The 13,482-nt window shown below is 36.9% G+C and overlaps 1 protein-coding gene across 4 annotated transcripts in view; it reads left to right on the top strand.

Annotated features, from left to right (window-relative positions):
- Positions 1-13,482, top strand: part of NKAIN2 (sodium/potassium transporting ATPase interacting 2) — a 1,112,863-nt gene that overhangs the window by 322,782 nt on the left and 776,599 nt on the right. The window lies entirely within an intron of this gene.

Raw genomic sequence — 13,482 nt, 5'->3', positions numbered from 1 at the left:
TAAGCTATGGTGTTTCTACATAAATGAAGTCAATTTTATCTTTGATTGGTGGAATTAGACAAGATGTTCTGAAATAAGGTTATATTACTAGTTCACTAAAATGCCCTTATTTCATTTATATAGGTTTTACATAAGATTTGATTTGCTTTTATGTAACACATTCTGCTTTTGCTTCTTATTAGAAATGAATGGTGTTATCTTTAGTGTGTCTAAATATAGTCCTTATGTCTAGAATTTGGTAATTATTCATAAATCTGTTTCTTTTGCCGAAATATTTTGCAAAAGAAACTAAGGGAAGGGCAAAAATACTTTTAGTAAAATATGCTACATTTCAGTAAACTTGAGTTGAATTTTCTAGTAGCGTCATAGACTCAATCTTTATATTGTAGTGGTTACTGAATGCTGAGAATCAAAATTTTGACTCTTCAAGGCCAATTTGCAATGTGAAACCACAGGATCAGAATTCGCTTTAGAAAATCCAATCAAAACAAATCCTGTTGTCAGATGAAAAAATATAAGGTCTGATAATGCTGGATGATTTTTTTTTTGTTGGATGACAATACCAGTTGGATCAAATATAATTATTTTTGTGTTACTTTTATTTTTTTAAATTGGAATATAACTGTTTTATAATACTTGTTAGTTTCTGCTGTATACCACTGTGAATCAGCTATGTGTATACATGTATCCCCGCCCTCTTGAGCCTCCCTCCAACTGGCCCCCTACCCCATCCCACCCCTCTAGGTCATCACAGAGCCCTGAACTGAACTCCTGTGCTATATGGCGGCTTCCCACTAGCTGTTGTACACATGGTCATCTGTGTATATGTCAACGCTACTGTCTGTTTCTCCCACCCTCTCCTCCCCCATTCTGGGTCTACCAGTTGGTTCTCTACTTCTGTGTCTCTATTCCTGCCCTGCAGTTAGGTTCATCCTTACCATCCTTCTAGATTCCATATATATGCATTCATATAGGATATTTGTTTTTCTCTTTCTGACTTACTTCACCCTGTATGACAGACTCTAAGTTCATCCCCATCACTACCCAATTTCATTCCTTTTAAATATTATTAACAGTTATCATTAACAATCTGAGCTGTTCCATCTTGATAAGCTATATTGCAGCTAGGCAGATAGATTACACAGTTAAATATGATCCAGACCTTGACCTCATGGGAGAGAATTAGCACCAGTGTCTAGTGCAATTAAAGGTATGGAAAACGAGTTTAGGAACTTGGAGAAACAGGGAAATGATCCAGCCTTAGACATCAGGGTGGTATGATGCAAACTGTGGCCTTGAGGGGTGAGAGGAAAAAGGGAAGCTTGAGCTGGATTTTGGACTTTGAGTGGCAAGGACTGGATCTGAAACATTACTCAAACTCTGACATTATTGATTTTCTACTATATTCATATGCTAAATGCAGTGAAAATCAAAACATTATCCCATAAGATATTTACTAGATCCTTTTTTTTTCCAGTAACTTGACTTCACAAGCTATTGACATAAGTGTACAATTTAATTTCAGAATAATATAAATGCAAATACATCCTGTTTTGTCTGATATATTTACATAAAAGATATAATTGGTTCTAGTATGTATTTGTGTATAATTTAAATTGATAACTCTATGAGGTTTTGCTTGTTCATTTTTCCCTTATGGACTTCCTTTATTATTCATTTGTTGATAAATACAACTTTGGATTAAAAAAGCTATTTTATTAGAACTTAAAATGTTTAGAAGAATAAAACAAGTTCCATATCTGCTGCAAATACTTGCTCTTAGCAATGGCTGATATTAATAATTCATTAGAATTCTTCCAAGTTTAGGGATCCAGTGTCAGGAATTTTTTAGAATCCAAAAATTAAATGAATTCTTGTAAGCCAGCCTATCTACTATATTTTCTATATTATTTGTATCTGAATAGGATCTTACAAGGTATAAATCAATCAGATTTTGTTGAGAATTGAAAAATTTACATCCACATACCTACATATCTCATATATACAACATATACAGCCCATATTAACAAGTAGTAAGTTACTTATACAAGTAAGGTTATTAATATTATTAGTTTTCATTTATTGTTATAATAAATAACTCTTATACATTTCACGTATATTAGCTATTTCATATATATCAAAGAGAAGATCTCCAAATGTGAAAAAAATATATTTGGAAGAAAGAGTGTTTTCTTTTAAATTCCTAATAAATTCATACTAGAACATATGAACACTTGTATCCAAAAAGGAAGTTAATTTCATATATATTATATATGCTATTAACTAAACAATTCTTGCAAAACATATAATAGAGTTCTTGGCACAGAGTTATGCTAAATAAGTGTTAACTGGTCTTTTATTGTTATCGGTCATTATTACCTGCTTAAACATAAAAATGTCAGTAAATACTACAGAGAAGGAAATGGCAACCCACTCCAGCGTTCTTGCCAGGAGAATCCCGGGGACAGAGGAGCCTGGTGGGCTGCCGTCTATGGGGTCGCATGGAGTCGGACACGACTGAAGCGACTTAGCAGCAGCAGCAAATACTATATGTGTAAATATTTATGTATGCATTTCAGTGGAAGACAATAATGGCTATTTTATTTTTCTCTATATCCTATATTTTCCTAAATTTTCATGACATAAAATTTATTTTAGCACTGATTCTTTCATCAGTAAATACCCTTTGTTGTTGTTAATATGAATAAATTTCACATCAATCTAATAATGTTTATCAAAGTCTTGGACTCTTTCCTTCTTGTTCTATGTCACATTCAAGTTGGAACCAGTTCTCAATTATCTGTAGCAATGAACTTAGTCTCTAAAATGAGAATATTTACAAAACTTCAAATCCTTTCTCAGCTGTGCTGTGCTTAGCCACTTCAGTTGTGTCCAATTCTTTGCAACCCTATGGACTGTAGCCCGCCAGGCTCCTTTGTCCATGGGATCCTCCAGGCAAGAATAGTGGGGTGGGTTGCCATGTCCTCCTCCAGACGATCTACCCAACCCAGGAATCGAACCCATCTCTCTGGCCTCTCCTGCACTGCAGACAGCTTCTCTACCTGCTGAGTCACCTGGGAAGCCGTCTCAACTGTGCTAGTAGTCCTTAAATCTAAGGGAGACCGTAACAACAATCAGGTCTACAATTGACGTGGGTTTAATAGCACTTCTAAAGGGCCCAATTATTGGGAGCATGTTTTCACAGAATTCCGACATGGCTGTATCCTAGTGTGAAAAGTAGGGCACTAAGGAGGGGGCAGATCTAAAATGACCTTAGAGAACATAATAAAGAGTTTGAATGTGATCCTGACAGCAGCAGGGATCAATTGAAGATTTTAAGCAATGAAGTAATGAAGTTAGATTTTCCATTTAGGAAAGCCATTTTGGCTGCCATAGCATGGATCCCAGTAGGTAGATTATAGTCATCTGCGGGAGAAATGAGGAAGGCAGAAATTAAAATAGTGATTATAAAGATACGTAAGAGAGCAGAAACATGCTAGCGGCTTGTCTTTTTGTTTTTTTTTTTTTTGTTGTTGTTGTTGAGTCGCTAAGTTATGTCTGACTCTTTGTGACCCATGGACTGAAGCACACCAGGCTTCTGTCCTCCACTATCTCCCTGAGTTTGCTCAATTTCAAGTTCTTTGAGTTGGTGATGCTCTCTAACCATCTCATCCTCTGCCACCCCCTTCTCCTTTTGCCATCAATCTTTCCCAGCATCAGTCTCTTCCAATGAGTCAGCCCTTTGCATCAGGTGGCCAAAGTATTGGAGCTTCAGCTTCAACATCAGTCCTTCCAATGAATATTCAGGGTTGATTTCCTTTAGGATTGACTGGCTTGATCTCATTGCTATCCAAGGGACTCACAAGGGTCTTCTCTAGCACCACACTCTAGAAGCACCAGTTCTTCAGCATTCATACTTCTTTATGGTCCAACTCTCATATCCATACACAGTACTACAAGAAAAACCATAGCTTTGACTATATGGACCTTTGTTGGCAAAGTGATATCTCTGGTTTTTAATACACTGTCTAGGTTTTGTCATAGTTTTCCTTCCAATGAGCAAGTGTCTTTGGGTTTCATGGCTACAGTCACTGTCCACAGTAATTTGGGAGCCAACAAAACAAAATCTGTCATTGCTTCTACTTTTCTCACTTCTATTTGCCAAGAAAGGATGGTACCAGAAGCCATGATCTTAGTTTTTTGAATGTTGAGTTTTAAGCCAGCTTTTTCACTCTCCTCTTTCACCTTCATCAAGGCTCTTTGGTTCCTCTTCACTTTCTGCCATTAGGGTGGTTTCATCTGTATATCGGAGGTTGTTGATATTCCTTCTGGCAATCTTGATTCCAACTTGTGATTCATCCAGCCTGACACTTCATACGATGTACTCTGCATATAAGTTAAATAAGCAGAGTGACAATATAGAGCCTCAATATACTCTTTTCCCAATTTTGAACCAGTCCATTTCTAACTGTTGCTTCTTGACCCACATACTGGTTTCCCAGGAGACAGGTAAGGTGATCTGGTATTCCCATCTCTTTAAGAGTTTTCCACAGTTTGTTGTGATCCACACAAAGATTTTTGCCTGGTTGATGAAGCAGATCCCCCCCCACCCCCGGAATTCACTTGCTTTCTCTATGATCCAACAACTAATATTGGCAATTTGATCCCTTGTTCCTCTGCCTTTTCTAAACCCAGCTTGTACATTGGAAGTTCTCAATTCCCAAACCACTGAAGCCTAGCTTGAAGGATTTTGTGCATAACCTTACTAGTATGTGAATTGAGCACAATTGTACAGTACTTTGAACATTTTTTGGTGCTGCTCTTCTTTGGGATTGGAATGAAAACTGACCTTTTCCAGTCTTGTGGCCACTGCTGAGTTTTTCAAATTTGCTGACATATTGAGTGCAGCACTTTGACAGCATCATCTTTTAGGATTTTCAATAGCTCAAGTGTAATTACATCACCTCAACTAGCTCTATTCATAATAATGCTTCCTAAGGCCCCTTCACTTCACACTCAGGGATATCTGGTGGTAAGTGAGTGACCACACCATTATGGTTAAGCCAGCCATTAAGAGCTTTCTTGTGTAGTTCTTCTGTGTATTCTTGCCACCTGTTCTTGTCTGGAGTGAAGTAGATGTAGTGATTTTAGATGAACTCAGGTTTCTAGATTGAGTAGTGTAGAGGGTATGTCCTATAGGAGAGAGGAAAAAGAATTTGTAACATATTGGATCAGACAGAGGAAATGAATGCCCTCAGTTTGGGATATTGTGGCTCTTATATCTCAGATCAAGATTGCATATTTTCTTGCACAACTTTTGTAGGTAGTATTCGTCTTATATTTCTACACAGCCTGATAGTTTTCCAAGTGCTTTCACTTGTGCTTCCTCATCTCCTCCTTGAGATTCTATGAGAAAAAGAGGAGCATTCACTCCCTATCCACTTGTAAAAATCAAGGCTCAGAGATCAAAATACATAGAAATTGGCATGTCTGGAATGAAAGTCAAAGTAATTGTACTGTAATCAACAAGAATCTTTTTGCATCAAGAAAAGTTTACTTGAGAATATAGCAAGATTTACAAGCATATTCTCCAATGTTCATAGAAAAAGAAATTTGCTAAAAATTTTGCTAAACTTGCTGAGAAACCCAAAGAGCATTTTTCACCAAAAAGCAGTGTCACAGCAGGTAAATGCTGTGATCAGAGTTCAAAATTTGTTAAAAGGAGACTCACACCAGGATCTCCCATGTCAATTTTCTCCATGCATTTTATAAGTGAATTAGAGATGCTATAAATAGTGTATTTTGTAGTGACCGTCTGACACAGGGTCCTCCTCTATGATCAGAAAGCAAACTCAGGAAAAGACTTAAAAAATAAGATTATGGTTACAGTTCAATAAGTTATCTTACGTTCATTAGTTGGAAATCATATTTATGTGACAGTGGAGATTTTTAATGCAACTACAGAGTTTAAAATCCATAAGTTTCCCATGCTTTACTTCTGACAGAGCATTTGAGAATTATGATTTACGCTAAAGAGAAATAATCCTGAATTTGACCTTCAACAAAAATGTGTTAAATGACAAGTTAAGAAGTAATTTATGAAATGATATACAGGGTAAACATACTTGCAGAATATATTTCTATTGCTGAACTGGCTGGTGGAGTAAGGCAAGTTTGAAGAATAGGAGTGAGTGGCTTTGTGCATCGGGCAGGTAAATACTTAGGCTATAGTCTCAGATCTGCCCACGTCTGGCTTGGTATCCTTGGTTAGTGCTTCATTTTGTTGACATCTACTCTTTATGTGTAAAGTAACGATAGTTATAAATACTTTATATGGTTTAAAAAGGATTCAGTGTCAAAGGGCAAATATATGTCAGGCACTACTTTAGGCGTATATGATGCTTAAACGTATAAACAAGGATACCTGCCCTCCTGGAGCTTTTGTACATCAAGAATTCTACAGTGTCTAGCATGAATGCTTAATAAGTTTTCTTTGTGAATAAGAGATTATGTTAGCCAATATGATTTTCCTTCTATAGCGCGAAATGGTTATTTTACCTCCTCCAATGAAATTAATTTACCTCTTCCAATTTTTTTCTGGATGCCAGTACCAAACTAAAGGCATCGTATTGGTTCTTCTAGGTAGTCCACATTCATGATAAACACTGTCAGTGTCTTTGCATTAAAAGGGTAAAATAATTTTCAGACCCCTCAGTTTTCAGATAGGATAAAAATTTTCACAATTATGGGTCAATAGTATTATGTTGGTATAATCACCACTTCCAAATTTAGAGAAATATTTCATGCTCAAAAGACTGAATCAATTTTAAATTACTGATCATCATAGGTATTTTCACATCTGTTCCAAGTGTTGCCTTACCCCTCTCTAGCACTCAGCTCATGTAAAGATGTCATGATAATGATTGGACTTTTGCTTTGAAAATGTGTGGATTCAAACAGCAAAATATATAAATTTCATATGATTTTTTGGGGAATCTATATTCATGGGCAGACTCCCTGGTTTTCTGGAGAAGTCACTGGTATTAGACATGACAGTAAGGAGCTGGAGAGAGCTAAAAAACATACTGTAAACCATATGCCATTTTGGTATATTTGTTTTTTTTTTTCCTTCTTGTTTTGCTTCATGTGGATATTGTAGATATTTTCCTTGTTTGTCTTTTATTGACAGTGCCTATTTCCAAGTGTATGTAGCACAATTTAAGCTTTTTAAAGTAAATCCAAGGTGTATAGATAAAATATAGTTGTATAGATGCTGGACATCAGTACAGACAGATCCCATGGACATTAAAAGAATAATGAAGGGATACTGTAAACAACTCTGTACCCACAAATTTTATAACCTAGATGAAATGGACCAATTCCTTGAAAGACATAGTTTGCCAAAACGCACACAAAGAGAAACAGACAACCTAAATAGGCATGTATTTATAACAAAAATTGAATAAATAATTAATAACCCATCAAAACAGAAAGCATCAGGCCCAGGTGGGTTCACTGATGAATTCTATCAAACACTGAAGGACAATGTTATACTAATTCCCTACAGTCTCTTGAAAAGATAGGAGCAGAGGGAATACTTTTTAACTCATAATGAGTCCAGCTTTACTCTAATACCAAAACCAAAAACATTATAAGAAAGCTATAGACCGATATCTTTCATAAACATAGATGTAAAAATTTTTAACAAAATACTAGGAAATCAAACCCAACAATATATAAAAAAGTTATATGCCACAACCAAGTGGGATTTATCTCAGATATGCAAGAACATTTCAACATTTGAAAATCAGTTAATATAACCCATAAAATTAACAGGCGAAAGAATAAACACATGATCATATCAGTAGATGCAGTAAAAGCATTTAACAAATCCAACACTCATTCATGATTAAAAACTCTCAGCAAAAGAGGAACCAAGGGGAACTTCCTCAACTTGATAAAGAACATCTACAAAATCCTTCAGCTAATATCATACTTATGGTGAAAAATTTGAAGCTTTCCCACTAAGATCAGAACAAGGCCAAGATGCTCTCTCTCATCACTTCTGAACATCTCACTGGAAATTCTAATGAAGTAAGATAAGGGAAACAAAAAAGTGTACAGACTGGGAAGGAAGAAATAAAAGACAGTCTTATTTTCAGGTGACAGAATTGTCTGTGTAGAAAATTCAAAAGAAATGACCAAAACCCAAAAACCTCCTAGAACTTACTAGCAGGGCATCAGGGAGGGATGAATAGGCAGAGCACAGAGGATTTTCAGGGCAGTGAAACTGTTCTGTGTGATACTATAGTGGTAGATACATAGCATTATAAATTATCCAGATTGATAGAATGTCCAACACCAAGAGTGAACCCCAATATAAACCACAGACTTTGAGTGATAATAACGTATGATTTATCAATACGAGCTCAGTGATTGTCACAAATGTACCACTGTGGTCGGGGATGTTGATGACAGGGATGATGGGGGAGGTGTACATATGTGGGGGCAGGGCAGATATGCAAACTCTGGATTTTCACTTCACTTTTCCTGTGAATTTAAAACTGCTCTAAAGAATAATTTTTTTTTTTAAAGCACAACTGCTTCTATAATAGTAGTGGAAGAGCGCCACATGAAAATTCCATATGCTGTGTTTAACTCGAGTATCTTAGCCAAATCCACATGCCTTATTAGTCGCGTTAGACATGAAGAGTTGGCATGTGCCTTCCTTTGGGGGAAATGCTTCAGTTATACGCTGATATCATACACAGCTGAGAATGTTAGTTAACACTCTTTGAAGATTTTATTACAGTGGAACTAGGTTCATTCTCCTATCCCAGTGGAATCCAAATCTGTGCAATTTAAGTATTTACCAGAGTTATTAGAGAGTGTTTATATTACGTGCATTCTAAGTTTTGCTTTCCAATTCCTTTCAGGATAAGCAGTATATATTAGAGTCACATATCCTTAAAAGCAGTTGTAGTAAAGCAGGTGAGTCACATTAAGTTGTCAAAAGTCTCTGTGGCAAAAACATGCGTCCTACAGAAAAATAAATTCAGTTATTTGTGAAGACAGTCTTTCCGAGGTGTCTGCTACAGATGGCAATTCAAAACACTGACAAGCAGTTCAACTTCAGGAAATGGGAAATTGACATTGATCACAGAGAAATATCTATCAGTTTAATCACTTGCAAACTCACCTACTACCAGTTTGGTTACCAAAGAGGTTTTCTCTGTTCCCAAAAATGATTTAATTCTCACATGCTCAGTACAGTCATTTGTAGTTCCATTGTTTCCTGTAGCAAACAATAGAACCTGATCAAAGCAGTTAATACAGAAAAGACTCAATGATTTAAGCAGAATCCATAAGAAGAAAATGATATTGATGTATTGATTGGCTACTTATGATAATGAGTTTACTTACAAATGGTACATTATTTATTACCATTTTCTATTTGTCAAAGGCATATTGTTATTGTTGAATTGCTCAGTCATGTCTGACTCCTTGTGACCCCATAGACTGTAGCCCTCCAGGGTCCTCTGTCCATGGAATTTCCCAGGCAAGAACACTGGAATGGGTTGCCATTTCCTTCTTCAATCAAAAGCATATAGTAAGATTTAAATGGTAAAACCTTCTGAACTTACATGTATAATGTTCTTGAGTTTATAAAATTAACAAATGCATACAAAATTACATATTTATTTATTTTGTTTCATTAGCATTATAAAATTTTTCATATGACTTCATTTTAGTATAATGGTGGGAAATGTTGTCATAGATCTTCCCTGTAGGACTTTTGCAAATACGGGACTTGAACCTTTTAAAAATATTTTCGATTTTGTCAAGAAATGTAAATGTTTGAAGTAATCTATGATATAATAATTTTCATTGAGTATAAAACAAAGTGAGTCACCATTGATTTCATTGATAAATAGTATCTCTTTGGGGACTAATCTCTTTTGAAATTGACACTCAGTTACTCTAGAGTTAACTGGTAATGTGCACTATACTTGATTAACTGTGATGCATAGTTGTAACCTGCTTCTTCAGAATGGACTATCTATAATGATATGAATTACCTAGAAGTCACCTTGATTGTCAATGTCAATATAGAGGGGCAGAATTAATTTAAGACAGCATATATTATTTTTATTATAAAATTAATGGTGTACTTTTTGTGTTGAATTTTAGCAGAATATATAGATTGATTTTTTTGGGGGGAGTGGGGTAAGTTCAAATGAACTTAGTTGGAATGAATAAACATACTTTCATAAGAAATGTGTAAACTCCTGTCTCAAATGCAGAGTTTTGAAAAAATTCCCATGACATACTCCATGTTGATCTAATGAAAATTTTAACTTATATATACAATTGCACTCATCTCACACACTAGTACAGTGATGCTTAAAATTCTCCAAGCCAGGCTTCAGCAATACGTGAATTGTGAACTTCCAGATGTTCAACTGGTTTTAGAAAGGGCAGAGGAACCAGAGATCAAATTGCCAGCATCCACTGGATCATTGAAAAAGCAAGAGAGTTCCAGAAAAACATCTATTTCTGCTTTATTGACTATGCCAAAGCATTTGACTGTGTGGATCACAATAAACTGTGGAAAATTCTGAAAGAGATGGGAATACCAGACCACCTGACCTGCCTCTTGAGAAACCTGTATGCAGGTCAGGAAGCAGAGTACATCATGAGAAACCCTGGGCTGGAGGAAGCACAAGCTGGCATCAAGATTGCTGGGAGAAATACCAATAACCTCAGATATGCAGATGACACCACCCTTATGGCAGAAAGTGAAGAAAGTGAAGAAGAGCTAAAGAGCCTCTTGATGAAAGTGAAAGAGGAGAGTGAAAAAGTTCGCTTAAAGCTTAATATTCAGAAAACTAAAATCATGGCATCCGGTCCCATCACTTCATGGCAAATAGATGGCTGACTTTATTTTTCTGGGCTCCAGAATCACTGCAGATGGTGATTGCAGCCATGAAATTAAAAGACGCTTACTCCTTAGAAGGAATGTTATGACCAACCTAGACAGAATATTGAAAAGCAGAGACATTACCTTGTCAGCAAAGGTCCGTCTAATTAAGGCTATGGTTTTTCCAGTGGTCATGTATGGATGTGAGAGTTGGACTATAAAGAAAGCTGAGCGCTGAAGAATTGATGCTTTTGAACTGTGGTATTGGAGAAAATTCTTGAGAGTCCCTTGGACTGCAAGGAGATCCAACTAGTCCATCCTAAAGGAGATCAGTCTGGGGTGTTCATTGGAGGGACTGATGCTGAAGCTGAAACTCCAATACTGTGGCCACCTTATGCAAAGAGCTCACTCATTGGGAAAGACCCTGAAGCTGGGAGGGATTGGGGGCAGGAAGAGAAGGGGACAACAGAGGATGAGATGGTTGGATGGCATCACTGAGTCCATGGACATGGGTTTGGGTGGACTCCGGGAGTTGGTGATGGACAGGGAGGCCTGGTGTGCTGCAGTTCATAGGGTCACAAAGAGTCGGACACGACTGAGCGACTGAACTGAACTGATACTTATTGTATACTTATTGTACAATTGTGACGTTAGTGACAAAATTAATCAAACAAAGGTCGGACGTTATCACGCAGTTGTTACTTACAAAACGTATTCAGCAGGAGCTATATAACAAGTTAAATCACCTCATGATTGTCTTATTTTCCTTTTTCATCAGTTCTACTCAACAGGCATTTACCAAGCACTAGATCTGAACAATGGAGAAGGCAATGGCACCCCACTCCAGTACTCTTGCCTGGAAAATCCCATGGGCGGAGGAGCCTGGTAGGCCACAGTCCATGGGGTCGCGAAGAGTCGGACACGACTGAGCGACTTCACTTTCACCTTTCACTTTCATGCACTGGAGAAGGAAATGGCAGCCCATTCCAGTATTCTTGCCTGGAGAATCCCAGGGACAGGAACCTGGTGGGCTGCCGTCTATTGGGTCACACAGAGTTGGACACGACTGATATGACTTAGCAGCAGCAGCAGCAGATCTGAACAAGTCTCAGTTCTAACTTAATTAGTGAGTGAATCTTAGAGTTGTGGTCTGATATCTTGAATTCTTTTGCATCTAGTAACTCAGTTTGAGGATTCCTGCTGGCAGACATTGATCTTTCTTGTTATGTGTCTTTATAATTTATTCTTAGCTCTTCTTTCATTTATCATTTTACCCTTGTCATTTTAACCCAAACCTCATTTCCCACCATATTGGGAGCCCTAGTGTCATGACCAGTATGTCATATATTCCTCTTGCTCTATGTTCCTATTTTGGTGGTTCCCCCTTTCTAGAATATATTCTCTCTCGAATATATTCCATCTCCATACAACCAAATCAAGGCACAGGACAATCAAGGCAGAATTTTACAAAGAATTCCTTAACACCAGCTGCCTGCCTTTCTCCCCTAGACCAAAGAGATTGGCCATTTATCTGGATCCCCATATGACTTTAATTATACACATTTAGTACATTCTGTGATCATAAAACATGTTAGCTGTGTACTACTTGTCAGCCACTAGCTTTATCTTGGCTAATTCTCAGTATCACCTTACAAAGTTAATACTCTTTACCTTCTTTTTTATGCATTAGAAATATGAATTGCATAGTTAGTCTAAATTCCCCAGACTTAGTCAGCTCTTAAAGTGGCTGAGTCATCTTTCAAACCCAAGAATTTGCTTTCTGAATCAGCCCTTTTAAACCACTCTTCTCTTGTGTATCTGCAAGCTGTATTACAGGTAGTTACATATGTATACTCCCTTAACACCTTCCTTTCCCCACCTCAATATTGATTTTCTTAAGTTCAGAGACTGCATTTATATTTCTGGTGTTCAAAATATACTAACCAGTGTTTAATAGATGCCTTGTAAATAATTGCAGAATGGTTGTCAAACAGGCAAGCCACAAGTGTGCCGGGTCTTATAAGGTTGCTTTAGTAATCTTGTTCTGAGAAGTTTATAGAAATTTTGCTTTTGCCTCCAGCTCTTCTAAGCATAACAGAAACATAAAACAGAAACTTAAGCTACTAAAATTTTGATACAAGGACAGAGAAGAAGGGTCAAAAGATCTTTAATCTGAAAAAAAGAAATAGCTTCAGGATATTAAATACTAGTAGCAAAAATTTAGCATGTGTGTGGTGGGGTATACATTTTCTGACTGAAATAACTTTGGTACAATGGAATAATAGTTATAAGAAGACATAGCACCTCTTGTGTAACTTAATAATGTAGCTTTCACCCAGTTCCAGGTGGTCTGAGAATTGTCCGTCAAGAAGCAGGAGACAGATTAAATGACCATTGCTCCAGTGATTGAACCAGAGCTTCCAAATCAACATCTCGCAAAATCTAAACTCTATTGTATATTTGAGCTTCCTTGGTGTCTCAGATGTTAAAGAATCTGCCTGCAATGTGGGAGACCAGGGTTTGATCCCTGGAGAAGGGAATGGCTGTCCACTCTTGTGAGC

Source organism: Cervus canadensis, chromosome 20 (genome assembly GCF_019320065.1).
Source record: "Cervus canadensis isolate Bull #8, Minnesota chromosome 20, ASM1932006v1, whole genome shotgun sequence".
Taxonomy (NCBI): Eukaryota; Metazoa; Chordata; class Mammalia; order Artiodactyla; family Cervidae; genus Cervus; species Cervus canadensis.
The sequence above is the reverse complement of the archived record's forward strand: the minus strand, read 5'-3'. Positions and strand labels throughout refer to the sequence as shown.